This window comes from Pholcus phalangioides, unplaced genomic scaffold (assembly GCF_987345545.1).
Source record: "Pholcus phalangioides strain wild (caught in Gottingen) unplaced genomic scaffold, Ppha-v1.0 ptg000019l_1, whole genome shotgun sequence".
NCBI lineage: Eukaryota > Metazoa > Arthropoda > Arachnida > Araneae > Pholcidae > Pholcus > Pholcus phalangioides.
In genome coordinates, this window is record NW_028301612.1 from 11,353,508 (window position 1) to 11,378,697 (window position 25,190).

At 51.8% G+C, this 25,190-nt stretch overlaps 25 non-coding genes across 25 annotated transcripts; all 25 read left to right on the plus strand.

Annotated features, from left to right (window-relative positions):
- The first annotated feature begins 326 nt into the window (after positions 1–326).
- On the plus strand, positions 327–518 carry LOC149071410 (U2 spliceosomal RNA). The gene has a single exon (XR_016194837.1). It is a non-coding gene; the product is annotated as a U2 spliceosomal RNA (small nuclear RNA).
- A 515-nt stretch (positions 519–1,033) lies between these two features.
- On the plus strand, positions 1,034–1,225 carry LOC149071411 (U2 spliceosomal RNA). Its single transcript, XR_016194838.1, has one exon. It is a non-coding gene; the product is annotated as a U2 spliceosomal RNA (small nuclear RNA).
- A 517-nt stretch (positions 1,226–1,742) lies between these two features.
- Positions 1,743–1,929, plus strand: LOC149071412 (U2 spliceosomal RNA). Its single transcript, XR_016194903.1, has one exon. It is a non-coding gene; the product is annotated as a U2 spliceosomal RNA (small nuclear RNA).
- Positions 1,930–4,962: 3,033 nt separating this feature from the next.
- Positions 4,963–5,149, plus strand: LOC149071413 (U2 spliceosomal RNA). Its single transcript, XR_016194910.1, has one exon. It is a non-coding gene; the product is annotated as a U2 spliceosomal RNA (small nuclear RNA).
- Positions 5,150–5,664: 515 nt separating this feature from the next.
- Positions 5,665–5,856, plus strand: LOC149071414 (U2 spliceosomal RNA). Its single transcript, XR_016194839.1, has one exon. It is a non-coding gene; the product is annotated as a U2 spliceosomal RNA (small nuclear RNA).
- A 513-nt stretch (positions 5,857–6,369) lies between these two features.
- LOC149071415 (U2 spliceosomal RNA) lies at positions 6,370–6,556 on the plus strand. The gene has a single exon (XR_016194904.1). It is a non-coding gene; the product is annotated as a U2 spliceosomal RNA (small nuclear RNA).
- Positions 6,557–9,589: 3,033 nt separating this feature from the next.
- LOC149071416 (U2 spliceosomal RNA) lies at positions 9,590–9,776 on the plus strand. The gene has a single exon (XR_016194911.1). It is a non-coding gene; the product is annotated as a U2 spliceosomal RNA (small nuclear RNA).
- Positions 9,777–10,291: 515 nt separating this feature from the next.
- Positions 10,292–10,483, plus strand: LOC149071417 (U2 spliceosomal RNA). The gene has a single exon (XR_016194840.1). It is a non-coding gene; the product is annotated as a U2 spliceosomal RNA (small nuclear RNA).
- A 514-nt stretch (positions 10,484–10,997) lies between these two features.
- Positions 10,998–11,184, plus strand: LOC149071418 (U2 spliceosomal RNA). Its single transcript, XR_016194905.1, has one exon. It is a non-coding gene; the product is annotated as a U2 spliceosomal RNA (small nuclear RNA).
- A 3,033-nt stretch (positions 11,185–14,217) lies between these two features.
- On the plus strand, positions 14,218–14,404 carry LOC149071419 (U2 spliceosomal RNA). Its single transcript, XR_016194913.1, has one exon. It is a non-coding gene; the product is annotated as a U2 spliceosomal RNA (small nuclear RNA).
- A 515-nt stretch (positions 14,405–14,919) lies between these two features.
- On the plus strand, positions 14,920–15,111 carry LOC149071420 (U2 spliceosomal RNA). The gene has a single exon (XR_016194841.1). It is a non-coding gene; the product is annotated as a U2 spliceosomal RNA (small nuclear RNA).
- Positions 15,112–15,625: 514 nt separating this feature from the next.
- On the plus strand, positions 15,626–15,817 carry LOC149071421 (U2 spliceosomal RNA). The gene has a single exon (XR_016194842.1). It is a non-coding gene; the product is annotated as a U2 spliceosomal RNA (small nuclear RNA).
- Positions 15,818–16,333: 516 nt separating this feature from the next.
- On the plus strand, positions 16,334–16,525 carry LOC149071422 (U2 spliceosomal RNA). Its single transcript, XR_016194843.1, has one exon. It is a non-coding gene; the product is annotated as a U2 spliceosomal RNA (small nuclear RNA).
- A 515-nt stretch (positions 16,526–17,040) lies between these two features.
- LOC149071423 (U2 spliceosomal RNA) lies at positions 17,041–17,232 on the plus strand. Its single transcript, XR_016194844.1, has one exon. It is a non-coding gene; the product is annotated as a U2 spliceosomal RNA (small nuclear RNA).
- A 517-nt stretch (positions 17,233–17,749) lies between these two features.
- On the plus strand, positions 17,750–17,941 carry LOC149071424 (U2 spliceosomal RNA). Its single transcript, XR_016194845.1, has one exon. It is a non-coding gene; the product is annotated as a U2 spliceosomal RNA (small nuclear RNA).
- A 514-nt stretch (positions 17,942–18,455) lies between these two features.
- LOC149071425 (U2 spliceosomal RNA) lies at positions 18,456–18,647 on the plus strand. The gene has a single exon (XR_016194846.1). It is a non-coding gene; the product is annotated as a U2 spliceosomal RNA (small nuclear RNA).
- Positions 18,648–19,164: 517 nt separating this feature from the next.
- On the plus strand, positions 19,165–19,356 carry LOC149071426 (U2 spliceosomal RNA). The gene has a single exon (XR_016194848.1). It is a non-coding gene; the product is annotated as a U2 spliceosomal RNA (small nuclear RNA).
- Positions 19,357–19,871: 515 nt separating this feature from the next.
- LOC149071427 (U2 spliceosomal RNA) lies at positions 19,872–20,063 on the plus strand. Its single transcript, XR_016194849.1, has one exon. It is a non-coding gene; the product is annotated as a U2 spliceosomal RNA (small nuclear RNA).
- Positions 20,064–20,576: 513 nt separating this feature from the next.
- Positions 20,577–20,768, plus strand: LOC149071428 (U2 spliceosomal RNA). Its single transcript, XR_016194850.1, has one exon. It is a non-coding gene; the product is annotated as a U2 spliceosomal RNA (small nuclear RNA).
- A 515-nt stretch (positions 20,769–21,283) lies between these two features.
- LOC149071429 (U2 spliceosomal RNA) lies at positions 21,284–21,475 on the plus strand. The gene has a single exon (XR_016194851.1). It is a non-coding gene; the product is annotated as a U2 spliceosomal RNA (small nuclear RNA).
- A 516-nt stretch (positions 21,476–21,991) lies between these two features.
- On the plus strand, positions 21,992–22,183 carry LOC149071430 (U2 spliceosomal RNA). Its single transcript, XR_016194852.1, has one exon. It is a non-coding gene; the product is annotated as a U2 spliceosomal RNA (small nuclear RNA).
- A 516-nt stretch (positions 22,184–22,699) lies between these two features.
- Positions 22,700–22,891, plus strand: LOC149071431 (U2 spliceosomal RNA). Its single transcript, XR_016194853.1, has one exon. It is a non-coding gene; the product is annotated as a U2 spliceosomal RNA (small nuclear RNA).
- A 515-nt stretch (positions 22,892–23,406) lies between these two features.
- LOC149071432 (U2 spliceosomal RNA) lies at positions 23,407–23,598 on the plus strand. Its single transcript, XR_016194854.1, has one exon. It is a non-coding gene; the product is annotated as a U2 spliceosomal RNA (small nuclear RNA).
- A 516-nt stretch (positions 23,599–24,114) lies between these two features.
- Positions 24,115–24,306, plus strand: LOC149071433 (U2 spliceosomal RNA). The gene has a single exon (XR_016194855.1). It is a non-coding gene; the product is annotated as a U2 spliceosomal RNA (small nuclear RNA).
- A 514-nt stretch (positions 24,307–24,820) lies between these two features.
- LOC149071434 (U2 spliceosomal RNA) lies at positions 24,821–25,012 on the plus strand. Its single transcript, XR_016194856.1, has one exon. It is a non-coding gene; the product is annotated as a U2 spliceosomal RNA (small nuclear RNA).
- The last annotated feature ends 178 nt before the right edge of the window (positions 25,013–25,190 follow it).

The following is a 25,190-nucleotide window of genomic DNA, read 5'->3' on the forward strand; positions in this document are numbered from 1 at the left end:
TCCTCGTTGTGCTGTGCGCTTCCGAAATGCTGCCGCGGGTCCCCTCGACGTCTCTCCCGTTCCTGGGTGCCCCCCCCCCCCTTCTAGATCGAGAATGCAAGTAGATATTGGTCTCGCGTCGACATCTAGCGGTCGAACGTGCAACCCGGACGGAACGGCGCCCCGGGAGCCCAGGATACGTCGCACCTGAAAGCAACATCTGGTCGACAAGAAGTCGTCTCGTCTTCAAAATACGATCGAGTCTTCCGACGCTATTAAAACAGACCCCAGCCAGGACATTAATTATAGTTAATTGTGATCAAATTTTAATTCGCGTCTATCCCGTTATCGCTTCTCGGCCTTTTGGCTAAGATCAAAGTGTAGTATCTGTTCTTATCAGCTTAATATCTGGTACGTCTCCTACATGGGGACAAGATATTAAACTTATTTTTGGAACAGGGCGGAGTGCTTTCAGCTTGCTGAACCTCTGCCGCGGGTCCTCTCGATATTGCACTACCTTCGAGTTGGGCCCATCCTCATGAAATCAAGTAGACTCTGTGTTTTATTCATAATTTCGCAATAATCATACATTACCGGGGCGAAATAGACCGATTTGAAAGCGGTCGACGGAAAATTAAGGCCCGGCGCACGACCCTGGGACTTAGTTTTTTATTAAGGAGACGACGTGGATGCCACGTCCTTGTGAGGACGGGTCCACGCCGGTCGTTTCCTCGTTGTGCTGTGCGCTTCCGAAATGCTGCCGCGGGTCCCCTCGACGTCTCTCCCGTTCCTGGGTGCCCCCCCCCCCCTTCTAGATCGAGAATGCAAGTAGATATTGGTCTCGCGTCGACATCTAGCGGTCGAACGTGCAACCCGGACGGAACGGCGCCCCGGGAGCCCAGGATACGTCGCACCTGAAAGCAACATCTGGTCGACAAGAAGTCGTCTCGTCTTCAAAATACGATCGAGTCTTCCGACGCTATTAAAACAGACCCCAGCCAGGACATTAATTATAGTTAATTGTGATCAAATTTTAATTCGCGTCTATCCCGTTATCGCTTCTCGGCCTTTTGGCTAAGATCAAAGTGTAGTATCTGTTCTTATCAGCTTAATATCTGGTACGTCTCCTACATGGGGACAAGATATTAAACTTATTTTTGGAACAGGGCGGAGTGCTTTCAGCTTGCTGAACCTCTGCCGCGGGTCCTCTCGATATTGCACTACCTTCGAGTTGGGCCCATCCTCATGAAATCAAGTAGACTCTGTGTTTTATTCATAATTTCGCAATAATCATACATTACCGGGGCGAAATAGACCGATTTGAAAGCGGTCGACGGAAAATTAAGGCCCGGCGCACGACCCTGGGACTTAGTTTTTTATTAAGGAGACGACGTGGATGCCACGTCCTTGTGAGGACGGGTCCACGCCGGTCGTTTCCTCGTTGTGCTGTGCGCTTCCGAAATGCTGCCGCGGGTCCCCTCGACGTCTCTCCCGTTCCTGGGTGCCCCCCCCCCCCCCTTCTAGATCGAGAATGCAAGTAGATATTGGTCTCGCGTCGACATCTAGCGGTCGAACGTGCAACCCGGACGGAACGGCGCCCCGGGAGCCCAGGATACGTCGCACCTGAAAGCAACATCTGGTCGACAAGAAGTCGTCTCGTCTTCAAAATACGATCGAGTCTTCCGACGCTATTAAAACAGACCCCAGCCAGGACATTAATTATAGTTAATTGTGATCAAATTTTAATTCGCGTCTATCCCGTTATCGCTTCTCGGCCTTTTGGCTAAGATCAAAGTGTAGTATCTGTTCTTATCAGCTTAATATCTGGTACGTCTCCTACATGGGGACAAGATATTAAACTTATTTTTGGAACAGGGCGGAGTGCTTTCAGCTTGCTGAACCTCTGCCGCGGGTCCTCTCGGCATCATACGGGAGTTGACAACATTCACCCAGGAGTTCGTCAAGCTCCCAGCGCCCACAGGTGGGAATGGAAGGAGAGGGGTTAATCCCAGAAACCACCGCGACATTCAGCGCCTCTACAGGAGGAATAGGCGTCGCGCGGTGAAGATCATAACCGAGGCGGAGTCCGAAAGGTGTGCCATTCCCATTGAGGAGGTCGTGGAAAAATTCCAGGCAACATCAAGGTTCGACGCGTCCTTGCTCGAGGGAGTCACCCACCCGAACCCCGCGCCTGAGCCAGTGGACGTCGCCCCACTCTCGACGACGGAAGTGCTGAGCCGCCTGAAGCGCGCCGAGAACTCTGCCCCTGGTGCTGACAGAATAACATACAAGCACTGGCTGGGGGTCGACCCGGAGGCAAAGGCGCTAACGGCGATCTTCAATGGGTGCCTCAAGTGCTGCAGAATCCCGGATGACTGGAAGTGCTCAAGAACAATACTCGTGCCAAAAGGGGGGGACCCAGCACAGGTCAGTAACTGGAGACCGATTGCACTGACCCCGACCATCTACAAATTGTACGCTGGCTGCCTCTCCAAGCGCCTGACCTCATGGTTGAGCGACCACGGAATCCTGTCACCCGCTCAAAAAGGCTTCCTCCAGTACGACGGGACATTTGAAAATAACTACATGCTGGAACAACGCATCCAGAAAGCGAGGAGGAGTTCAAAGGACATATGCCTGATGTCGCTGGACTACTCCAACGCATTCGGGTCAATCCCTCATGAGGTTATAGCGCACACCCTCATGCGGGCTGGCGCGGGTCCTAAGTTCCTACAGGTCGTCCAGGACCTCTACAACGGGGCCACCACTACGTACCACACAGAAGATGGATCCTCGGAGGAGCTCGCTGTAACCCAAGGTGTCCGACAGGGGTGCCCACTGAGCGGGCTCCTGTTTAACATATGCGTAGACCCTGTCCTGCGAGCCGTCCAGCAAAGTGAGGACTGCCACGACATCTTGGCGTATGCGGACGACCTGATGATCCTCGCCGAGAGCCCGGTGTCACTTCAAACAAAAATCAACACTGCGAGCGAGGTGTCTGCCAGCCTCGGTTTGAAGATGAACCCCCGGAAGTGCTACTCGATGCACCTCTCGCACTCACCGGCTGGCTGTAGAAGCACTACCTTCGAGGTGGATGGCACCCCCATTCCCGTGGTGACGGACGGCTGTCACAAGAGGTTCCTTGGGAAGCCGGTGGGCTTTCGGCTTCTCCCAGATGACGCTTCGCTGGAGCAATGCATCCAGTACGGGACGGACCTGCTATCATCAAGCCTTGCACCGTGGCAACGCCTGGATGCCCTCAAGAGCTTCTTCTACCCCTCGTTGCAGTACTCTCTACGTACGGCCCAGAGGAAGAAAGGGGAATGGCGCCGGATCGACAATGCGCTGAGACCACTGATCAAAGCCACCCTCAACGTCCCAAAGCGTGCCTCCAACACGTACCTTCATGGCGATAGGAGGGACGGGCTCTTTGGTGTCCCCGAGGCGGCAGTGGACGCTGACATCAGCCACGTCGATGCGGCCATGAAGCTTCTAACATCAAAGGACGCAGTGGTACAGGCCACGGCGTGGGAAGACCTGACAGAATTCGTGGCGAGGTGCATCAGGAAGCCAAACCCGTCGACAGCGGACTTGAATGCTTATCTGTCAAGGTCGGCAGCGAGGCATACCTCACACCCGACATCTTCGGTATGGTCCAGGGCACGGATGGCCTCCGAGCATCTCAAGCTGGTGTGGGAACTCACCGATGACCATCAGGTGGCTGTCAAGTGCGGAGAGACCACCATCTCCGACAGGAGAATGGTCTTCAGAACCCTGAGAGGCGCTGTCAGAAAGCAACACTCTGCGGACTTGGCAGCAATGGCTCACCAAGGGAAGACATCCAGCACCTTCTCACGCTCAAAGGCATCGACCCACTTCCACAGGGAGGGGAGCTTCACTCGCTTCGCTGATTGGAGATTCATCCACCGTGCGAGGTTGGGTCTCGTACCGCTGAACGGCTATCGACACGAGAATGACCCAGCTGCCAAACGTTGCCGCAAGTGCAACTATCCAAATGAAACCCTCCCACACGTGCTGGATAATTGCATGATGTATAGTCCTCTATACACAGCGCGCCACAACAACATCGTGGAAAGGATAAAGAAGGCAGCCAGCGGAAGGTGGGAAGTCTTTGCCGAGAACCGACCAGTGATGGGTTCAACTCTGCGGCCCGACCTGATTCTCAAGAAAGACGGCTCCATCCTGGTCATCGACGTGACGGTGCCATTCGAAAACGGCCCTGAGGCCTTTGCAACAGCGAGACGTGCCAAGGAAGAGAAATATCGACCGCTACTCAACCTCCTGAAGCAGCGCTACCCGGACGTCCGCTTTGGTACCATTGTGGTGGGAGCCCTAGGTTCCTGGGATCCACTTAACGATAGGATCGTGTCCCGGCTGTGCTCCCGAAGATATGCGGGACTCATGAGCAAGTTGATCGTCAGCGATACGATTGCTGCATCACGCGATATCTATGTGGAATTTATATCCGGAGTACGGCAGTCATCCGGGAGGACCCTGACACCCGCAACGTCCTCGCCTGATCGCACGAGCGACCATGCGCGAAGACTGGTCCGACACAGCGCACGTGCAAATGCTGCCCCATGATATGTAAATACCCCCAAGAGTAGTCTCAATGTATATATGTATTACCTTTCGCATAACATGTCATTTTGAATTGTCCGCACATTATATATAACGCACCGATTGTCCGCATAATTTCTTGTATATAGCTTGTACAGAAGGTCGCATATGTTCCGCATATTATCCGCAAATACCATGTAAATAACTCTCGCATATGTCTCGCCTGTATTCATCATCCTCATACTAACCGCAAACTTACTGTAAACAGCGTACTGTAACACGCTTGTAACCGCAGAATAATCCGTAACTGCTTGTAACATACTCATACTGCTCAACCAACTAATGGGTATACTAATCCCCTTGTAAAGGATGAAAGTAAGTCCCATATCGGGCCATGGAAAGAAACCTTTCAAACATGAATAAAAGCTTTTTATAATCTGTTCTTATCAGCTTAATATCTGGTACGTCTCCTACATGGGGACAAGATATTAAACTTATTTTTGGAACAGGGCGGAGTGCTTTCAGCTTGCTGAACCTCTGCCGCGGGTCCTCTCGATATTGCACTACCTTCGAGTTGGGCCCATCCTCATGAAATCAAGTAGACTCTGTGTTTTATTCATAATTTCGCAATAATCACTCTTTGTCGGGGCGAAAACGACAAATTTGAAAGCGGTCGACGGGAAATTAAGGCCCGGCACACGACCCCTGGGACTTAGTTTTTTATTAAGGAGACGACGTGGATGGCACGTCCTTGTGAGGACGGGTCCACGCCGGTCGTTTCCTCGTTGTGCTGTGCGCTTCCGAAATGCTGCCGCGGGTCCCCTCGACGTCTCTCCCGTTCCTGGGTGCCCCCCCCCCCTTCTAGATCGAGAATGCAAGTAGATATTGGTCTCGCGTCGACATCTAGCGGTCGAACGTGCAACCCGGACGGAACGGCGCCCCGGGAGCCCAGGATACGTCGCACCTGAAAGCAACATCTGGTCGACAAGAAGTCGTCTCGTCTTCAAAATACGATCGAGTCTTCCGACGCTATTAAAACAGACCCCAGCCAGGACATTAATTATAGTTAATTGTGATCAAATTTTAATTCGCGTCTATCCCGTTATCGCTTCTCGGCCTTTTGGCTAAGATCAAAGTGTAGTATCTGTTCTTATCAGCTTAATATCTGGTACGTCTCCTACATGGGGACAAGATATTAAACTTATTTTTGGAACAGGGCGGAGTGCTTTCAGCTTGCTGAACCTCTGCCGCGGGTCCTCTCGATATTGCACTACCTTCGAGTTGGGCCCATCCTCATGAAATCAAGTAGACTCTGTGTTTTATTCATAATTTCGCAATAATCATACATTACCGGGGCGAAATAGACCGATTTGAAAGCGGTCGACGGAAAATTAAGGCCCGGCGCACGACCCTGGGACTTTTTTTTTTATTAAGGAGACGACGTGGATGCCACGTCCTTGTGAGGACGGGTCCACGCCGGTCGTTTCCTCGTTGTGCTGTGCGCTTCCGAAATGCTGCCGCGGGTCCCCTCGACGTCTCTCCCGTTCCTGGGTGCCCCCCCCCCTTCTAGATCGAGAATGCAAGTAGATATTGGTCTCGCGTCGACATCTAGCGGTCGAACGTGCAACCCGGACGGAACGGCGCCCCGGGAGCCCAGGATACGTCGCACCTGAAAGCAACATCTGGTCGACAAGAAGTCGTCTCGTCTTCAAAATACGATCGAGTCTTCCGACGCTATTAAAACAGACCCCAGCCAGGACATTAATTATAGTTAATTGTGATCAAATTTTAATTCGCGTCTATCCCGTTATCGCTTCTCGGCCTTTTGGCTAAGATCAAAGTGTAGTATCTGTTCTTATCAGCTTAATATCTGGTACGTCTCCTACATGGGGACAAGATATTAAACTTATTTTTGGAACAGGGCGGAGTGCTTTCAGCTTGCTGAACCTCTGCCGCGGGTCCTCTCGGCATCATACGGGAGTTGACAACATTCACCCAGGAGTTCGTCAAGCTCCCAGCGCCCACAGGTGGGAATGGAAGGAGAGGGGTTAATCCCAGAAACCACCGCGACATTCAGCGCCTCTACAGGAGGAATAGGCGTCGCGCGGTGAAGATCATAACCGAGGCGGAGTCCGAAAGGTGTGCCATTCCCATTGAGGAGGTCGTGGAAAAATTCCAGGCAACATCAAGGTTCGACGCGTCCTTGCTCGAGGGAGTCACCCACCCGAACCCCGCGCCTGAGCCAGTGGACGTCGCCCCACTCTCGACGACGGAAGTGCTGAGCCGCCTGAAGCGCGCCGAGAACTCTGCCCCTGGTGCTGACAGAATAACATACAAGCACTGGCTGGGGGTCGACCCGGAGGCAAAGGCGCTAACGGCGATCTTCAATGGGTGCCTCAAGTGCTGCAGAATCCCGGATGACTGGAAGTGCTCAAGAACAATACTCGTGCCAAAAGGGGGGGACCCAGCACAGGTCAGTAACTGGAGACCGATTGCACTGACCCCGACCATCTACAAATTGTACGCTGGCTGCCTCTCCAAGCGCCTGACCTCATGGTTGAGCGACCACGGAATCCTGTCACCCGCTCAAAAAGGCTTCCTCCAGTACGACGGGACATTTGAAAATAACTACATGCTGGAACAACGCATCCAGAAAGCGAGGAGGAGTTCAAAGGACATATGCCTGATGTCGCTGGACTACTCCAACGCATTCGGGTCAATCCCTCATGAGGTTATAGCGCACACCCTCATGCGGGCTGGCGCGGGTCCTAAGTTCCTACAGGTCGTCCAGGACCTCTACAACGGGGCCACCACTACGTACCACACAGAAGATGGATCCTCGGAGGAGCTCGCTGTAACCCAAGGTGTCCGACAGGGGTGCCCACTGAGCGGGCTCCTGTTTAACATATGCGTAGACCCTGTCCTGCGAGCCGTCCAGCAAAGTGAGGACTGCCACGACATCTTGGCGTATGCGGACGACCTGATGATCCTCGCCGAGAGCCCGGTGTCACTTCAAACAAAAATCAACACTGCGAGCGAGGTGTCTGCCAGCCTCGGTTTGAAGATGAACCCCCGGAAGTGCTACTCGATGCACCTCTCGCACTCACCGGCTGGCTGTAGAAGCACTACCTTCGAGGTGGATGGCACCCCCATTCCCGTGGTGACGGACGGCTGTCACAAGAGGTTCCTTGGGAAGCCGGTGGGCTTTCGGCTTCTCCCAGATGACGCTTCGCTGGAGCAATGCATCCAGTACGGGACGGACCTGCTATCATCAAGCCTTGCACCGTGGCAACGCCTGGATGCCCTCAAGAGCTTCTTCTACCCCTCGTTGCAGTACTCTCTACGTACGGCCCAGAGGAAGAAAGGGGAATGGCGCCGGATCGACAATGCGCTGAGACCACTGATCAAAGCCACCCTCAACGTCCCAAAGCGTGCCTCCAACACGTACCTTCATGGCGATAGGAGGGACGGGCTCTTTGGTGTCCCCGAGGCGGCAGTGGACGCTGACATCAGCCACGTCGATGCGGCCATGAAGCTTCTAACATCAAAGGACGCAGTGGTACAGGCCACGGCGTGGGAAGACCTGACAGAATTCGTGGCGAGGTGCATCAGGAAGCCAAACCCGTCGACAGCGGACTTGAATGCTTATCTGTCAAGGTCGGCAGCGAGGCATACCTCACACCCGACATCTTCGGTATGGTCCAGGGCACGGATGGCCTCCGAGCATCTCAAGCTGGTGTGGGAACTCACCGATGACCATCAGGTGGCTGTCAAGTGCGGAGAGACCACCATCTCCGACAGGAGAATGGTCTTCAGAACCCTGAGAGGCGCTGTCAGAAAGCAACACTCTGCGGACTTGGCAGCAATGGCTCACCAAGGGAAGACATCCAGCACCTTCTCACGCTCAAAGGCATCGACCCACTTCCACAGGGAGGGGAGCTTCACTCGCTTCGCTGATTGGAGATTCATCCACCGTGCGAGGTTGGGTCTCGTACCGCTGAACGGCTATCGACACGAGAATGACCCAGCTGCCAAACGTTGCCGCAAGTGCAACTATCCAAATGAAACCCTCCCACACGTGCTGGATAATTGCATGATGTATAGTCCTCTATACACAGCGCGCCACAACAACATCGTGGAAAGGATAAAGAAGGCAGCCAGCGGAAGGTGGGAAGTCTTTGCCGAGAACCGACCAGTGATGGGTTCAACTCTGCGGCCCGACCTGATTCTCAAGAAAGACGGCTCCATCCTGGTCATCGACGTGACGGTGCCATTCGAAAACGGCCCTGAGGCCTTTGCAACAGCGAGACGTGCCAAGGAAGAGAAATATCGACCGCTACTCAACCTCCTGAAGCAGCGCTACCCGGACGTCCGCTTTGGTACCATTGTGGTGGGAGCCCTAGGTTCCTGGGATCCACTTAACGATAGGATCGTGTCCCGGCTGTGCTCCCGAAGATATGCGGGACTCATGAGCAAGTTGATCGTCAGCGATACGATTGCTGCATCACGCGATATCTATGTGGAATTTATATCCGGAGTACGGCAGTCATCCGGGAGGACCCTGACACCCGCAACGTCCTCGCCTGATCGCACGAGCGACCATGCGCGAAGACTGGTCCGACACAGCGCACGTGCAAATGCTGCCCCATGATATGTAAATACCCCCAAGAGTAGTCTCAATGTATATATGTATTACCTTTCGCATAACATGTCATTTTGAATTGTCCGCACATTATATATAACGCACCGATTGTCCGCATAATTTCTTGTATATAGCTTGTACAGAAGGTCGCATATGTTCCGCATATTATCCGCAAATACCATGTAAATAACTCTCGCATATGTCTCGCCTGTATTCATCATCCTCATACTAACCGCAAACTTACTGTAAACAGCGTACTGTAACACGCTTGTAACCGCAGAATAATCCGTAACTGCTTGTAACATACTCATACTGCTCAACCAACTAATGGGTATACTAATCCCCTTGTAAAGGATGAAAGTAAGTCCCATATCGGGCCATGGAAAGAAACCTTTCAAACATGAATAAAAGCTTTTTATAATCTGTTCTTATCAGCTTAATATCTGGTACGTCTCCTACATGGGGACAAGATATTAAACTTATTTTTGGAACAGGGCGGAGTGCTTTCAGCTTGCTGAACCTCTGCCGCGGGTCCTCTCGATATTGCACTACCTTCGAGTTGGGCCCATCCTCATGAAATCAAGTAGACTCTGTGTTTTATTCATAATTTCGCAATAATCACTCTTTGTCGGGGCGAAAACGACAAATTTGAAAGCGGTCGACGGGAAATTAAGGCCCGGCACACGACCCCTGGGACTTAGTTTTTTATTAAGGAGACGACGTGGATGGCACGTCCTTGTGAGGACGGGTCCACGCCGGTCGTTTCCTCGTTGTGCTGTGCGCTTCCGAAATGCTGCCGCGGGTCCCCTCGACGTCTCTCCCGTTCCTGGGTGCCCCCCCCCCCTTCTAGATCGAGAATGCAAGTAGATATTGGTCTCGCGTCGACATCTAGCGGTCGAACGTGCAACCCGGACGGAACGGCGCCCCGGGAGCCCAGGATACGTCGCACCTGAAAGCAACATCTGGTCGACAAGAAGTCGTCTCGTCTTCAAAATACGATCGAGTCTTCCGACGCTATTAAAACAGACCCCAGCCAGGACATTAATTATAGTTAATTGTGATCAAATTTTAATTCGCGTCTATCCCGTTATCGCTTCTCGGCCTTTTGGCTAAGATCAAAGTGTAGTATCTGTTCTTATCAGCTTAATATCTGGTACGTCTCCTACATGGGGACAAGATATTAAACTTATTTTTGGAACAGGGCGGAGTGCTTTCAGCTTGCTGAACCTCTGCCGCGGGTCCTCTCGATATTGCACTACCTTCGAGTTGGGCCCATCCTCATGAAATCAAGTAGACTCTGTGTTTTATTCATAATTTCGCAATAATCATACATTACCGGGGCGAAATAGACCGATTTGAAAGCGGTCGACGGAAAATTAAGGCCCGGCGCACGACCCTGGGACTTTTTTTTTTATTAAGGAGACGACGTGGATGCCACGTCCTTGTGAGGACGGGTCCACGCCGGTCGTTTCCTCGTTGTGCTGTGCGCTTCCGAAATGCTGCCGCGGGTCCCCTCGACGTCTCTCCCGTTCCTGGGTGCCCCCCCCCCCTTCTAGATCGAGAATGCAAGTAGATATTGGTCTCGCGTCGACATCTAGCGGTCGAACGTGCAACCCGGACGGAACGGCGCCCCGGGAGCCCAGGATACGTCGCACCTGAAAGCAACATCTGGTCGACAAGAAGTCGTCTCGTCTTCAAAATACGATCGAGTCTTCCGACGCTATTAAAACAGACCCCAGCCAGGACATTAATTATAGTTAATTGTGATCAAATTTTAATTCGCGTCTATCCCGTTATCGCTTCTCGGCCTTTTGGCTAAGATCAAAGTGTAGTATCTGTTCTTATCAGCTTAATATCTGGTACGTCTCCTACATGGGGACAAGATATTAAACTTATTTTTGGAACAGGGCGGAGTGCTTTCAGCTTGCTGAACCTCTGCCGCGGGTCCTCTCGGCATCATACGGGAGTTGACAACATTCACCCAGGAGTTCGTCAAGCTCCCAGCGCCCACAGGTGGGAATGGAAGGAGAGGGGTTAATCCCAGAAACCACCGCGACATTCAGCGCCTCTACAGGAGGAATAGGCGTCGCGCGGTGAAGATCATAACCGAGGCGGAGTCCGAAAGGTGTGCCATTCCCATTGAGGAGGTCGTGGAAAAATTCCAGGCAACATCAAGGTTCGACGCGTCCTTGCTCGAGGGAGTCACCCACCCGAACCCCGCGCCTGAGCCAGTGGACGTCGCCCCACTCTCGACGACGGAAGTGCTGAGCCGCCTGAAGCGCGCCGAGAACTCTGCCCCTGGTGCTGACAGAATAACATACAAGCACTGGCTGGGGGTCGACCCGGAGGCAAAGGCGCTAACGGCGATCTTCAATGGGTGCCTCAAGTGCTGCAGAATCCCGGATGACTGGAAGTGCTCAAGAACAATACTCGTGCCAAAAGGGGGGGACCCAGCACAGGTCAGTAACTGGAGACCGATTGCACTGACCCCGACCATCTACAAATTGTACGCTGGCTGCCTCTCCAAGCGCCTGACCTCATGGTTGAGCGACCACGGAATCCTGTCACCCGCTCAAAAAGGCTTCCTCCAGTACGACGGGACATTTGAAAATAACTACATGCTGGAACAACGCATCCAGAAAGCGAGGAGGAGTTCAAAGGACATATGCCTGATGTCGCTGGACTACTCCAACGCATTCGGGTCAATCCCTCATGAGGTTATAGCGCACACCCTCATGCGGGCTGGCGCGGGTCCTAAGTTCCTACAGGTCGTCCAGGACCTCTACAACGGGGCCACCACTACGTACCACACAGAAGATGGATCCTCGGAGGAGCTCGCTGTAACCCAAGGTGTCCGACAGGGGTGCCCACTGAGCGGGCTCCTGTTTAACATATGCGTAGACCCTGTCCTGCGAGCCGTCCAGCAAAGTGAGGACTGCCACGACATCTTGGCGTATGCGGACGACCTGATGATCCTCGCCGAGAGCCCGGTGTCACTTCAAACAAAAATCAACACTGCGAGCGAGGTGTCTGCCAGCCTCGGTTTGAAGATGAACCCCCGGAAGTGCTACTCGATGCACCTCTCGCACTCACCGGCTGGCTGTAGAAGCACTACCTTCGAGGTGGATGGCACCCCCATTCCCGTGGTGACGGACGGCTGTCACAAGAGGTTCCTTGGGAAGCCGGTGGGCTTTCGGCTTCTCCCAGATGACGCTTCGCTGGAGCAATGCATCCAGTACGGGACGGACCTGCTATCATCAAGCCTTGCACCGTGGCAACGCCTGGATGCCCTCAAGAGCTTCTTCTACCCCTCGTTGCAGTACTCTCTACGTACGGCCCAGAGGAAGAAAGGGGAATGGCGCCGGATCGACAATGCGCTGAGACCACTGATCAAAGCCACCCTCAACGTCCCAAAGCGTGCCTCCAACACGTACCTTCATGGCGATAGGAGGGACGGGCTCTTTGGTGTCCCCGAGGCGGCAGTGGACGCTGACATCAGCCACGTCGATGCGGCCATGAAGCTTCTAACATCAAAGGACGCAGTGGTACAGGCCACGGCGTGGGAAGACCTGACAGAATTCGTGGCGAGGTGCATCAGGAAGCCAAACCCGTCGACAGCGGACTTGAATGCTTATCTGTCAAGGTCGGCAGCGAGGCATACCTCACACCCGACATCTTCGGTATGGTCCAGGGCACGGATGGCCTCCGAGCATCTCAAGCTGGTGTGGGAACTCACCGATGACCATCAGGTGGCTGTCAAGTGCGGAGAGACCACCATCTCCGACAGGAGAATGGTCTTCAGAACCCTGAGAGGCGCTGTCAGAAAGCAACACTCTGCGGACTTGGCAGCAATGGCTCACCAAGGGAAGACATCCAGCACCTTCTCACGCTCAAAGGCATCGACCCACTTCCACAGGGAGGGGAGCTTCACTCGCTTCGCTGATTGGAGATTCATCCACCGTGCGAGGTTGGGTCTCGTACCGCTGAACGGCTATCGACACGAGAATGACCCAGCTGCCAAACGTTGCCGCAAGTGCAACTATCCAAATGAAACCCTCCCACACGTGCTGGATAATTGCATGATGTATAGTCCTCTATACACAGCGCGCCACAACAACATCGTGGAAAGGATAAAGAAGGCAGCCAGCGGAAGGTGGGAAGTCTTTGCCGAGAACCGACCAGTGATGGGTTCAACTCTGCGGCCCGACCTGATTCTCAAGAAAGACGGCTCCATCCTGGTCATCGACGTGACGGTGCCATTCGAAAACGGCCCTGAGGCCTTTGCAACAGCGAGACGTGCCAAGGAAGAGAAATATCGACCGCTACTCAACCTCCTGAAGCAGCGCTACCCGGACGTCCGCTTTGGTACCATTGTGGTGGGAGCCCTAGGTTCCTGGGATCCACTTAACGATAGGATCGTGTCCCGGCTGTGCTCCCGAAGATATGCGGGACTCATGAGCAAGTTGATCGTCAGCGATACGATTGCTGCATCACGCGATATCTATGTGGAATTTATATCCGGAGTACGGCAGTCATCCGGGAGGACCCTGACACCCGCAACGTCCTCGCCTGATCGCACGAGCGACCATGCGCGAAGACTGGTCCGACACAGCGCACGTGCAAATGCTGCCCCATGATATGTAAATACCCCCAAGAGTAGTCTCAATGTATATATGTATTACCTTTCGCATAACATGTCATTTTGAATTGTCCGCACATTATATATAACGCACCGATTGTCCGCATAATTTCTTGTATATAGCTTGTACAGAAGGTCGCATATGTTCCGCATATTATCCGCAAATACCATGTAAATAACTCTCGCATATGTCTCGCCTGTATTCATCATCCTCATACTAACCGCAAACTTACTGTAAACAGCGTACTGTAACACGCTTGTAACCGCAGAATAATCCGTAACTGCTTGTAACATACTCATACTGCTCAACCAACTAATGGGTATACTAATCCCCTTGTAAAGGATGAAAGTAAGTCCCATATCGGGCCATGGAAAGAAACCTTTCAAACATGAATAAAAGCTTTTTATAATCTGTTCTTATCAGCTTAATATCTGGTACGTCTCCTACATGGGGACAAGATATTAAACTTATTTTTGGAACAGGGCGGAGTGCTTTCAGCTTGCTGAACCTCTGCCGCGGGTCCTCTCGATATTGCACTACCTTCGAGTTGGGCCCATCCTCATGAAATCAAGTAGACTCTGTGTTTTATTCATAATTTCGCAATAATCACTCTTTGTCGGGGCGAAAACGACAAATTTGAAAGCGGTCGACGGGAAATTAAGGCCCGGCACACGACCCCTGGGACTTAGTTTTTTATTAAGGAGACGACGTGGATGGCACGTCCTTGTGAGGACGGGTCCACGCCGGTCGTTTCCTCGTTGTGCTGTGCGCTTCCGAAATGCTGCCGCGGGTCCCCTCGACGTCTCTCCCGTTCCTGGGTGCCCCCCCCCCCTTCTAGATCGAGAATGCAAGTAGATATTGGTCTCGCGTCGACATCTAGCGGTCGAACGTGCAACCCGGACGGAACGGCGCCCCGGGAGCCCAGGATACGTCGCACCTGAAAGCAACATCTGGTCGACAAGAAGTCGTCTCGTCTTCAAAATACGATCGAGTCTTCCGACGCTATTAAAACAGACCCCAGCCAGGACATTAATTATAGTTAATTGTGATCAAATTTTAATTCGCGTCTATCCCGTTATCGCTTCTCGGCCTTTTGGCTAAGATCAAAGTGTAGTATCTGTTCTTATCAGCTTAATATCTGGTACGTCTCCTACATGGGGACAAGATATTAAACTTATTTTTGGAACAGGGCGGAGTGCTTTCAGCTTGCTGAACCTCTGCCGCGGGTCCTCTCGATATTGCACTACCTTCGAGTTGGGCCCATCCTCATGAAATCAAGTAGACTCTGTGTTTTATTCATAATTTCGCAATAATCATACATTACCGGGGCGAAATAGACCGATTTGAAAGCGGTCGACGGAAAATTAAGGCCCGGCGCACGACCCTGGGACTTTTTTTTTTATTAAGGAGACGACGTGGATGCCACGTCCTTGTGAGGACGGGTCCACGCCGGTCGTTTCCTCGTTGTGCTGTGCGCTTCCGAAATGCTGCCGCGGGTCCCCTCGACGTCTCTCCCGTTCCTGGGTGCCCCCCCCCCCTTCTAGATCGAGAATGCAAGTAGATATTGGTCTCGCGTCGACATCTAGCGGTCGAACGTGCAACCCGGACGGAACGGCGCCCCGGGAGCCCAGGATACGTCGCACCTGAAAGCAACATCTGGTCGACAAGAAGTCGTCTCGTCTTCAAAATACGATCGAGTCTTCCGACGCTATTAAAACAGACCCCAGCCAGGACATTAATTATAGTTAATTGTGATCAAATTTTAATTCGCGTCTATCCCGTTATCGCTTCTCGGCCTTTTGGCTAAGATCAAAGTGTAGTATCTGTTCTTATCAGCTTAATATCTGGTACGTCTCCTACATGGGGACAAGATATTAAACTTATTTTTGGAACAGGGCGGAGTGCTTTCAGCTTGCTGAACCTCTGCCGCGGGTCCTCTCGATATTGCACTACCTTCGAGTTGGGCCCATCCTCATGAAATCAAGTAGACTCTGTGTTTTATTCATAATTTCGCAATAATCATACATTACCGGGGCGAAATAGACCGATTTGAAAGCGGTCGACGGAAAATTAAGGCCCGGCGCACGACCCTGGGACTTTTTTTTTTATTAAGGAGACGACGTGGATGCCACGTCCTTGTGAGGACGGGTCCACGCCGGTCGTTTCCTCGTTGTGCTGTGCGCTTCCGAAATGCTGCCGCGGGTCCCCTCGACGTCTCTCCCGTTCCTGGGTGCCCCCCCCCCCCCTTCTAGATCGAGAATGCAAGTAGATATTGGTCTCGCGTCGACATCTAGCGGTCGAACGTGCAACCCGGACGGAACGGCGCCCCGGGAGCCCAGGATACGTCGCACCTGAAAGCAACATCTGGTCGACAAGAAGTCGTCTCGTCTTCAAAATACGATCGAGTCTTCCGACGCTATTAAAACAGACCCCAGCCAGGACATTAATTATAGTTAATTGTGATCAAATTTTAATTCGCGTCTATCCCGTTATCGCTTCTCGGCCTTTTGGCTAAGATCAAAGTGTAGTATCTGTTCTTATCAGCTTAATATCTGGTACGTCTCCTACATGGGGACAAGATATTAAACTTATTTTTGGAACAGGGCGGAGTGCTTTCAGCTTGCTGAACCTCTGCCGCGGGTCCTCTCGATATTGCACTACCTTCGAGTTGGGCCCATCCTCATGAAATCAAGTAGACTCTGTGTTTTATTCATAATTTCGCAATAATCATACATTACCGGGGCGAAATAGACCGATTTGAAAGCGGTCGACGGAAAATTAAGGCCCGGCGCACGACCCTGGGACTTTTTTTTTTATTAAGGAGACGACGTGGATGCCACGTCCTTGTGAGGACGGGTCCACGCCGGTCGTTTCCTCGTTGTGCTGTGCGCTTCCGAAATGCTGCCGCGGGTCCCCTCGACGTCTCTCCCGTTCCTGGGTGCCCCCCCCCCCCTTCTAGATCGAGAATGCAAGTAGATATTGGTCTCGCGTCGACATCTAGCGGTCGAACGTGCAACCCGGACGGAACGGCGCCCCGGGAGCCCAGGATACGTCGCACCTGAAAGCAACATCTGGTCGACAAGAAGTCGTCTCGTCTTCAAAATACGATCGAGTCTTCCGACGCTATTAAAACAGACCCCAGCCAGGACATTAATTATAGTTAATTGTGATCAAATTTTAATTCGCGTCTATCCCGTTATCGCTTCTCGGCCTTTTGGCTAAGATCAAAGTGTAGTATCTGTTCTTATCAGCTTAATATCTGGTACGTCTCCTACATGGGGACAAGATATTAAACTTATTTTTGGAACAGGGCGGAGTGCTTTCAGCTTGCTGAACCTCTGCCGCGGGTCCTCTCGATATTGCACTACCTTCGAGTTGGGCCCATCCTCATGAAATCAAGTAGACTCTGTGTTTTATTCATAATTTCGCAATAATCATACATTACCGGGGCGAAATAGACCGATTTGAAAGCGGTCGACGGAAAATTAAGGCCCGGCGCACGACCCTGGGACTTTTTTTTTTATTAAGGAGACGACGTGGATGCCACGTCCTTGTGAGGACGGGTCCACGCCGGTCGTTTCCTCGTTGTGCTGTGCGCTTCCGAAATGCTGCCGCGGGTCCCCTCGACGTCTCTCCCGTTCCTGGGTGCCCCCCCCCCCCCCTTCTAGATCGAGAATGCAAGTAGATATTGGTCTCGCGTCGACATCTAGCGGTCGAACGTGCAACCCGGACGGAACGGCGCCCCGGGAGCCCAGGATACGTCGCACCTGAAAGCAACATCTGGTCGACAAGAAGTCGTCTCGTCTTCAAAATACGATCGAGTCTTCCGACGCTATTAAAACAGACCCCAGCCAGGACATTAATTATAGTTAATTGTGATCAAATTTTAATTCGCGTCTATCCCGTTATCGCTTCTCGGCCTTTTGGCTAAGATCAAAGTGTAGTATCTGTTCTTATCAGCTTAATATCTGGTACGTCTCCTACATGGGGACAAGATATTAAACTTATTTTTGGAACAGGGCGGAGTGCTTTCAGCTTGCTGAACCTCTGCCGCGGGTCCTCTCGATATTGCACTACCTTCGAGTTGGGCCCATCCTCATGAAATCAAGTAGACTCTGTGTTTTATTCATAATTTCGCAATAATCATACATTACCGGGGCGAAATAGACCGATTTGAAAGCGGTCGACGGAAAATTAAGGCCCGGCGCACGACCCTGGGACTTTTTTTTTTATTAAGGAGACGACGTGGATGCCACGTCCTTGTGAGGACGGGTCCACGCCGGTCGTTTCCTCGTTGTGCTGTGCGCTTCCGAAATGCTGCCGCGGGTCCCCTCGACGTCTCTCCCGTTCCTGGGTGCCCCCCCCCCCTTCTAGATCGAGAATGCAAGTAGATATTGGTCTCGCGTCGACATCTAGCGGTCGAACGTGCAACCCGGACGGAACGGCGCCCCGGGAGCCCAGGATACGTCGCACCTGAAAGCAACATCTGGTCGACAAGAAGTCGTCTCGTCTTCAAAATACGATCGAGTCTTCCGACGCTATTAAAACAGACCCCAGCCAGGACATTAATTATAGTTAATTGTGATCAAATTTTAATTCGCGTCTATCCCGTTATCGCTTCTCGGCCTTTTGGCTAAGATCAAAGTGTAGTATCTGTTCTTATCAGCTTAATATCTGGTACGTCTCCTACATGGGGACAAGATATTAAACTTATTTTTGGAACAGGGCGGAGTGCTTTCAGCTTGCTGAACCTCTGCCGCGGGTCCTCTCGATATTGCACTACCTTCGAGTTGGGCCCATCCTCATGAAATCAAGTAGACTCTGTGTTTTATTCATAATTTCGCAATAATCATACATTACCGGGGCGAAATAGACCGATTTGAAAGCGGTCGACGGAAAATTAAGGCCCGGCGCACGACCCTGGGACTTTTTTTTTTATTAAGGAGACGACGTGGATGCCACGTCCTTGTGAGGACGGGTCCACGCCGGTCGTTTCCTCGTTGTGCTGTGCGCTTCCGAAATGCTGCCGCGGGTCCCCTCGACGTCTCTCCCGTTCCTGGGTGCCCCCCCCCCCCCCTTCTAGATCGAGAATGCAAGTAGATATTGGTCTCGCGTCGACATCTAGCGGTCGAACGTGCAACCCGGACGGAACGGCGCCCCGGGAGCCCAGGATACGTCGCACCTGAAAGCAACATCTGGTCGACAAGAAGTCGTCTCGTCTTCAAAATACGATCGAGTCTTCCGACGCTATTAAAACAGACCCCAGCCAGGACATTAATTATAGTTAATTGTGATCAAATTTTAATTCGCGTCTATCCCGTTATCGCTTCTCGGCCTTTTGGCTAAGATCAAAGTGTAGTATCTGTTCTTATCAGCTTAATATCTGGTACGTCTCCTACATGGGGACAAGATATTAAACTTATTTTTGGAACAGGGCGGAGTGCTTTCAGCTTGCTGAACCTCTGCCGCGGGTCCTCTCGATATTGCACTACCTTCGAGTTGGGCCCATCCTCATGAAATCAAGTAGACTCTGTGTTTTATTCATAATTTCGCAATAATCATACATTACCGGGGCGAAATAGACCGATTTGAAAGCGGTCGACGGAAAATTAAGGCCCGGCGCACGACCCTGGGACTTTTTTTTTTATTAAGGAGACGACGTGGATGCCACGTCCTTGTGAGGACGGGTCCACGCCGGTCGTTTCCTCGTTGTGCTGTGCGCTTCCGAAATGCTGCCGCGGGTCCCCTCGACGTCTCTCCCGTTCCTGGGTGCCCCCCCCCCCCTTCTAGATCGAGAATGCAAGTAGATATTGGTCTCGCGTCGACATCTAGCGGTCGAACGTGCAACCCGGACGGAACGGCGCCCCGGGAGCCCAGGATACGTCGCACCTGAAAGCAACATCTGGTCGACAAGAAGTCGTCTCGTCTTCAAAATACGATCGAGTCTTCCGACGCTATTAAAACAGACCCCAGCCAGGACATTAATTATAGTTAATTGTGATCAAATTTTAATTCGCGTCTATCCCGTTATCGCTTCTCGGCCTTTTGGCTAAGATCAAAGTGTAGTATCTGTTCTTATCAGCTTAATATCTGGTACGTCTCCTACATGGGGACAAGATATTAAACTTATTTTTGGAACAGGGCGGAGTGCTTTCAGCTTGCTGAACCTCTGCCGCGGGTCCTCTCGATATTGCACTACCTTCGAGTTGGGCCCATCCTCATGAAATCAAGTAGACTCTGTGTTTTATTCATAATTTCGCAATAATCATACATTACCGGGGCGAAATAGACCGATTTGAAAGCGGTCGACGGAAAATTAAGGCCCGGCGCACGACCCTGGGACTTTTTTTTTTATTAAGGAGACGACGTGGATGCCACGTCCTTGTGAGGACGGGTCCACGCCGGTCGTTTCCTCGTTGTGCTGTGCGCTTCCGAAATGCTGCCGCGGGTCCCCTCGACGTCTCTCCCGTTCCTGGGTGCCCCCCCCCCTTCTAGATCGAGAATGCAAGTAGATATTGGTCTCGCGTCGACATCTAGCGGTCGAACGTGCAACCCGGACGGAACGGCGCCCCGGGAGCCCAGGATACGTCGCACCTGAAAGCAACATCTGGTCGACAAGAAGTCGTCTCGTCTTCAAAATACGATCGAGTCTTCCGACGCTATTAAAACAGACCCCAGCCAGGACATTAATTATAGTTAATTGTGATCAAATTTTAATTCGCGTCTATCCCGTTATCGCTTCTCGGCCTTTTGGCTAAGATCAAAGTGTAGTATCTGTTCTTATCAGCTTAATATCTGGTACGTCTCCTACATGGGGACAAGATATTAAACTTATTTTTGGAACAGGGCGGAGTGCTTTCAGCTTGCTGAACCTCTGCCGCGGGTCCTCTCGATATTGCACTACCTTCGAGTTGGGCCCATCCTCATGAAATCAAGTAGACTCTGTGTTTTATTCATAATTTCGCAATAATCATACATTACCGGGGCGAAATAGACCGATTTGAAAGCGGTCGACGGAAAATTAAGGCCCGGCGCACGACCCTGGGACTTAGTTTTTTATTAAGGAGACGACGTGGATGCCACGTCCTTGTGAGGACGGGTCCACGCCGGTCGTTTCCTCGTTGTGCTGTGCGCTTCCGAAATGCTGCCGCGGGTCCCCTCGACGTCTCTCCCGTTCCTGGGTGCCCCCCCCCCCCTTCTAGATCGAGAATGCAAGTAGATATTGGTCTCGCGTCGACATCTAGCGGTCGAACGTGCAACCCGGACGGAACGGCGCCCCGGGAGCCCAGGATACGTCGCACCTGAAAGCAACATCTGGTCGACAAGAAGTCGTCTCGTCTTCAAAATACGATCGAGTCTTCCGACGCTATTAAAACAGACCCCAGCCAGGACATTAATTATAGTTAATTGTGATCAAATTTTAATTCGCGTCTATCCCGTTATCGCTTCTCGGCCTTTTGGCTAAGATCAAAGTGTAGTATCTGTTCTTATCAGCTTAATATCTGGTACGTCTCCTACATGGGGACAAGATATTAAACTTATTTTTGGAACAGGGCGGAGTGCTTTCAGCTTGCTGAACCTCTGCCGCGGGTCCTCTCGATATTGCACTACCTTCGAGTTGGGCCCATCCTCATGAAATCAAGTAGACTCTGTGTTTTATTCATAATTTCGCAATAATCATACATTACCGGGGCGAAATAGACCGATTTGAAAGCGGTCGACGGAAAATTAAGGCCCGGCGCACGACCCTGGGACTTTTTTTTTTATTAAGGAGACGACGTGGATGCCACGTCCTTGTGAGGACGGGTCCACGCCGGTCGTTTCCTCGTTGTGCTGTGCGCTTCCGAAATGCTGCCGCGGGTCCCCTCGACGTCTCTCCCGTTCCTGGGTGCCCCCCCCCCCCCTTCTAGATCGAGAATGCAAGTAGATATTGGTCTCGCGTCGACATCTAGCGGTCGAACGTGCAACCCGGACGGAACGGCGCCCCGGGAGCCCAGGATACGTCGCACCTGAAAGCAACATCTGGTCGACAAGAAGTCGTCTCGTCTTCAAAATACGATCGAGTCTTCCGACGCTATTAAAACAGACCCCAGCCAGGACATTAATTATAGTTAATTGTGATCAAATTTTAATTCGCGTCTATCCCGTTATCGCTTCTCGGCCTTTTGGCTAAGATCAAAGTGTAGTATCTGTTCTTATCAGCTTAATATCTGGTACGTCTCCTACATGGGGACAAGATATTAAACTTATTTTTGGAACAGGGCGGAGTGCTTTCAGCTTGCTGAACCTCTGCCGCGGGTCCTCTCGATATTGCACTACCTTCGAGTTGGGCCCATCCTCATGAAATCAAGTAGACTCTGTGTTTTATTCATAATTTCGCAATAATCATACATTACCGGGGCGAAATAGACCGATTTGAAAGCGGTCGACGGAAAATTAAGGCCCGGCGCACGACCCTGGGACTTTTTTTTTTATTAAGGAGACGACGTGGATGCCACGTCCTTGTGAGGACGGGTCCACGCCGGTCGTTTCCTCGTTGTGCTGTGCGCTTCCGAAATGCTGCCGCGGGTCCCCTCGACGTCTCTCCCGTTCCTGGGTGCCCCCCCCCCCCCTTCTAGATCGAGAATGCAAGTAGATATTGGTCTCGCGTCGACATCTAGCGGTCGAACGTGCAACCCGGACGGAACGGCGCCCCGGGAGCCCAGGATACGTCGCACCTGAAAGCAACATCTGGTCGACAAGAAGTCGTCTCGTCTTCAAAATACGATCGAGTCTTCCGACGCTATTAAAACAGACCCCAGCCAGGACATTAATTATAGTTAATTGTGATCAAATTTTAATTCGCGTCTATCCCGTTATCGCTTCTCGGCCTTTTGGCTAAGATCAAAGTGTAGTATCTGTTCTTATCAGCTTAATATCTGGTACGTCTCCTACATGGGGACAAGATATTAAACTTATTTTTGGAACAGGGCGGAGTGCTTTCAGCTTGCTGAACCTCTGCCGCGGGTCCTCTCGATATTGCACTACCTTCGAGTTGGGCCCATCCTCATGAAATCAAGTAGACTCTGTGTTTTATTCATAATTTCGCAATAATCATACATTACCGGGGCGAAATAGACCGATTTGAAAGCGGTCGACGGAAAATTAAGGCCCGGCGCACGACCCTGGGACTTTTTTTTTTATTAAGGAGACGACGTGGATGCCACGTCCTTGTGAGGACGGGTCCACGCCGGTCGTTTCCTCGTTGTGCTGTGCGCTTCCGAAATGCTGCCGCGGGTCCCCTCGACGTCTCTCCCGTTCCTGGGTGCCCCCCCCCCCCTTCTAGATCGAGAATGCAAGTAGATATTGGTCTCGCGTCGACATCTAGCGGTCGAACGTGCAACCCGGACGGAACGGCGCCCCGGGAGCCCAGGATACGTCGCACCTGAAAGCAACATCTGGTCGACAAGAAGTCGTCTCGTCTTCAAAATACGATCGAGTCTTCCGACGCTATTAAAACAGACCCCAGCCAGGACATTAATTATAGTTAATTGTGATCAAATTTTAATTCGCGTCTATCCCGTTATCGCTTCTCGGCCTTTTGGCTAAGATCAAAGTGTAGTATCTGTTCTTATCAGCTTAATATCTGGTACGTCTCCTACATGGGGACAAGATATTAAACTTATTTTTGGAACAGGGCGGAGTGCTTTCAGCTTGCTGAACCTCTGCCGCGGGTCCTCTCGATATTGCACTACCTTCGAGTTGGGCCCATCCTCATGAAATCAAGTAGACTCTGTGTTTTATTCATAATTTCGCAATAATCATACATTACCGGGGCGAAATAGACCGATTTGAAAGCGGTCGACGGAAAATTAAGGCCCGGCGCACGACCCTGGGACTTTTTTTTTTATTAAGGAGACGACGTGGATGCCACGTCCTTGTGAGGACGGGTCCACGCCGGTCGTTTCCTCGTTGTGCTGTGCGCTTCCGAAATGCTGCCGCGGGTCCCCTCGACGTCTCTCCCGTTCCTGGGTGCCCCCCCCCCCCCTTCTAGATCGAGAATGCAAGTAGATATTGGTCTCGCGTCGACATCTAGCGGTCGAACGTGCAACCCGGACGGAACGGCGCCCCGGGAGCCCAGGATACGTCGCACCTGAAAGCAACATCTGGTCGACAAGAAGTCGTCTCGTCTTCAAAATACGATCGAGTCTTCCGACGCTATTAAAACAGACCCCAGCCAGGACATTAATTATAGTTAATTGTGATCAAATTTTAATTCGCGTCTATCCCGTTATCGCTTCTCGGCCTTTTGGCTAAGATCAAAGTGTAGTATCTGTTCTTATCAGCTTAATATCTGGTACGTCTCCTACATGGGGACAAGATATTAAACTTATTTTTGGAACAGGGCGGAGTGCTTTCAGCTTGCTGAACCTCTGCCGCGGGTCCTCTCGATATTGCACTACCTTCGAGTTGGGCCCATCCTCATGAAATCAAGTAGACTCTGTGTTTTATTCATAATTTCGCAATAATCATACATTACCGGGGCGAAATAGACCGATTTGAAAGCGGTCGACGGAAAATTAAGGCCCGGCGCACGACCCTGGGACTTTTTTTTTTATTAAGGAGACGACGTGGATGCCACGTCCTTGTGAGGACGGGTCCACGCCGGTCGTTTCCTCGTTGTGCTGTGCGCTTCCGAAATGCTGCCGCGGGTCCCCTCGACGTCTCTCCCGTTCCTGGGTGCCCCCCCCCCCTTCTAGATCGAGAATGCAAGTAGATATTGGTCTCGCGTCGACATCTAGCGGTCGAACGTGCAACCCGGACGGAACGGCGCCCCGGGAGCCCAGGATACGTCGCACCTGAAAGCAACATCTGGTCGACAAGAAGTCGTCTCGTCTTCAAAATACGATCGAGTCTTCCGACGCTATTAAAACAGACCCCAGCCAGGACATTAATTATAGTTAATTGTGATCAAATTTTAATTCGCGTCTATCCCGTTATCGCTTCTCGGCCTTTTGGCTAAGATCAAAGTGTAGTATCTGTTCTTATCAGCTTAATATCTGGTACGTCTCCTACATGGGGACAAGATATTAAACTTATTTTTGGAACAGGGCGGAGTGCTTTCAGCTTGCTGAACCTCTGCCGCGGGTCCTCTCGATATTGCACTACCTTCGAGTTGGGCCCATCCTCATGAAATCAAGTAGACTCTGTGTTTTATTCATAATTTCGCAATAATCATACATTACCGGGGCGAAATAGACCGATTTGAAAGCGGTCGACGGAAAATTAAGGCCCGGCGCACGACCCTGGGACTTTTTTTTTTATTAAGGAGACGACGTGGATGCCACGTCCTTGTGAGGACGGGTCCA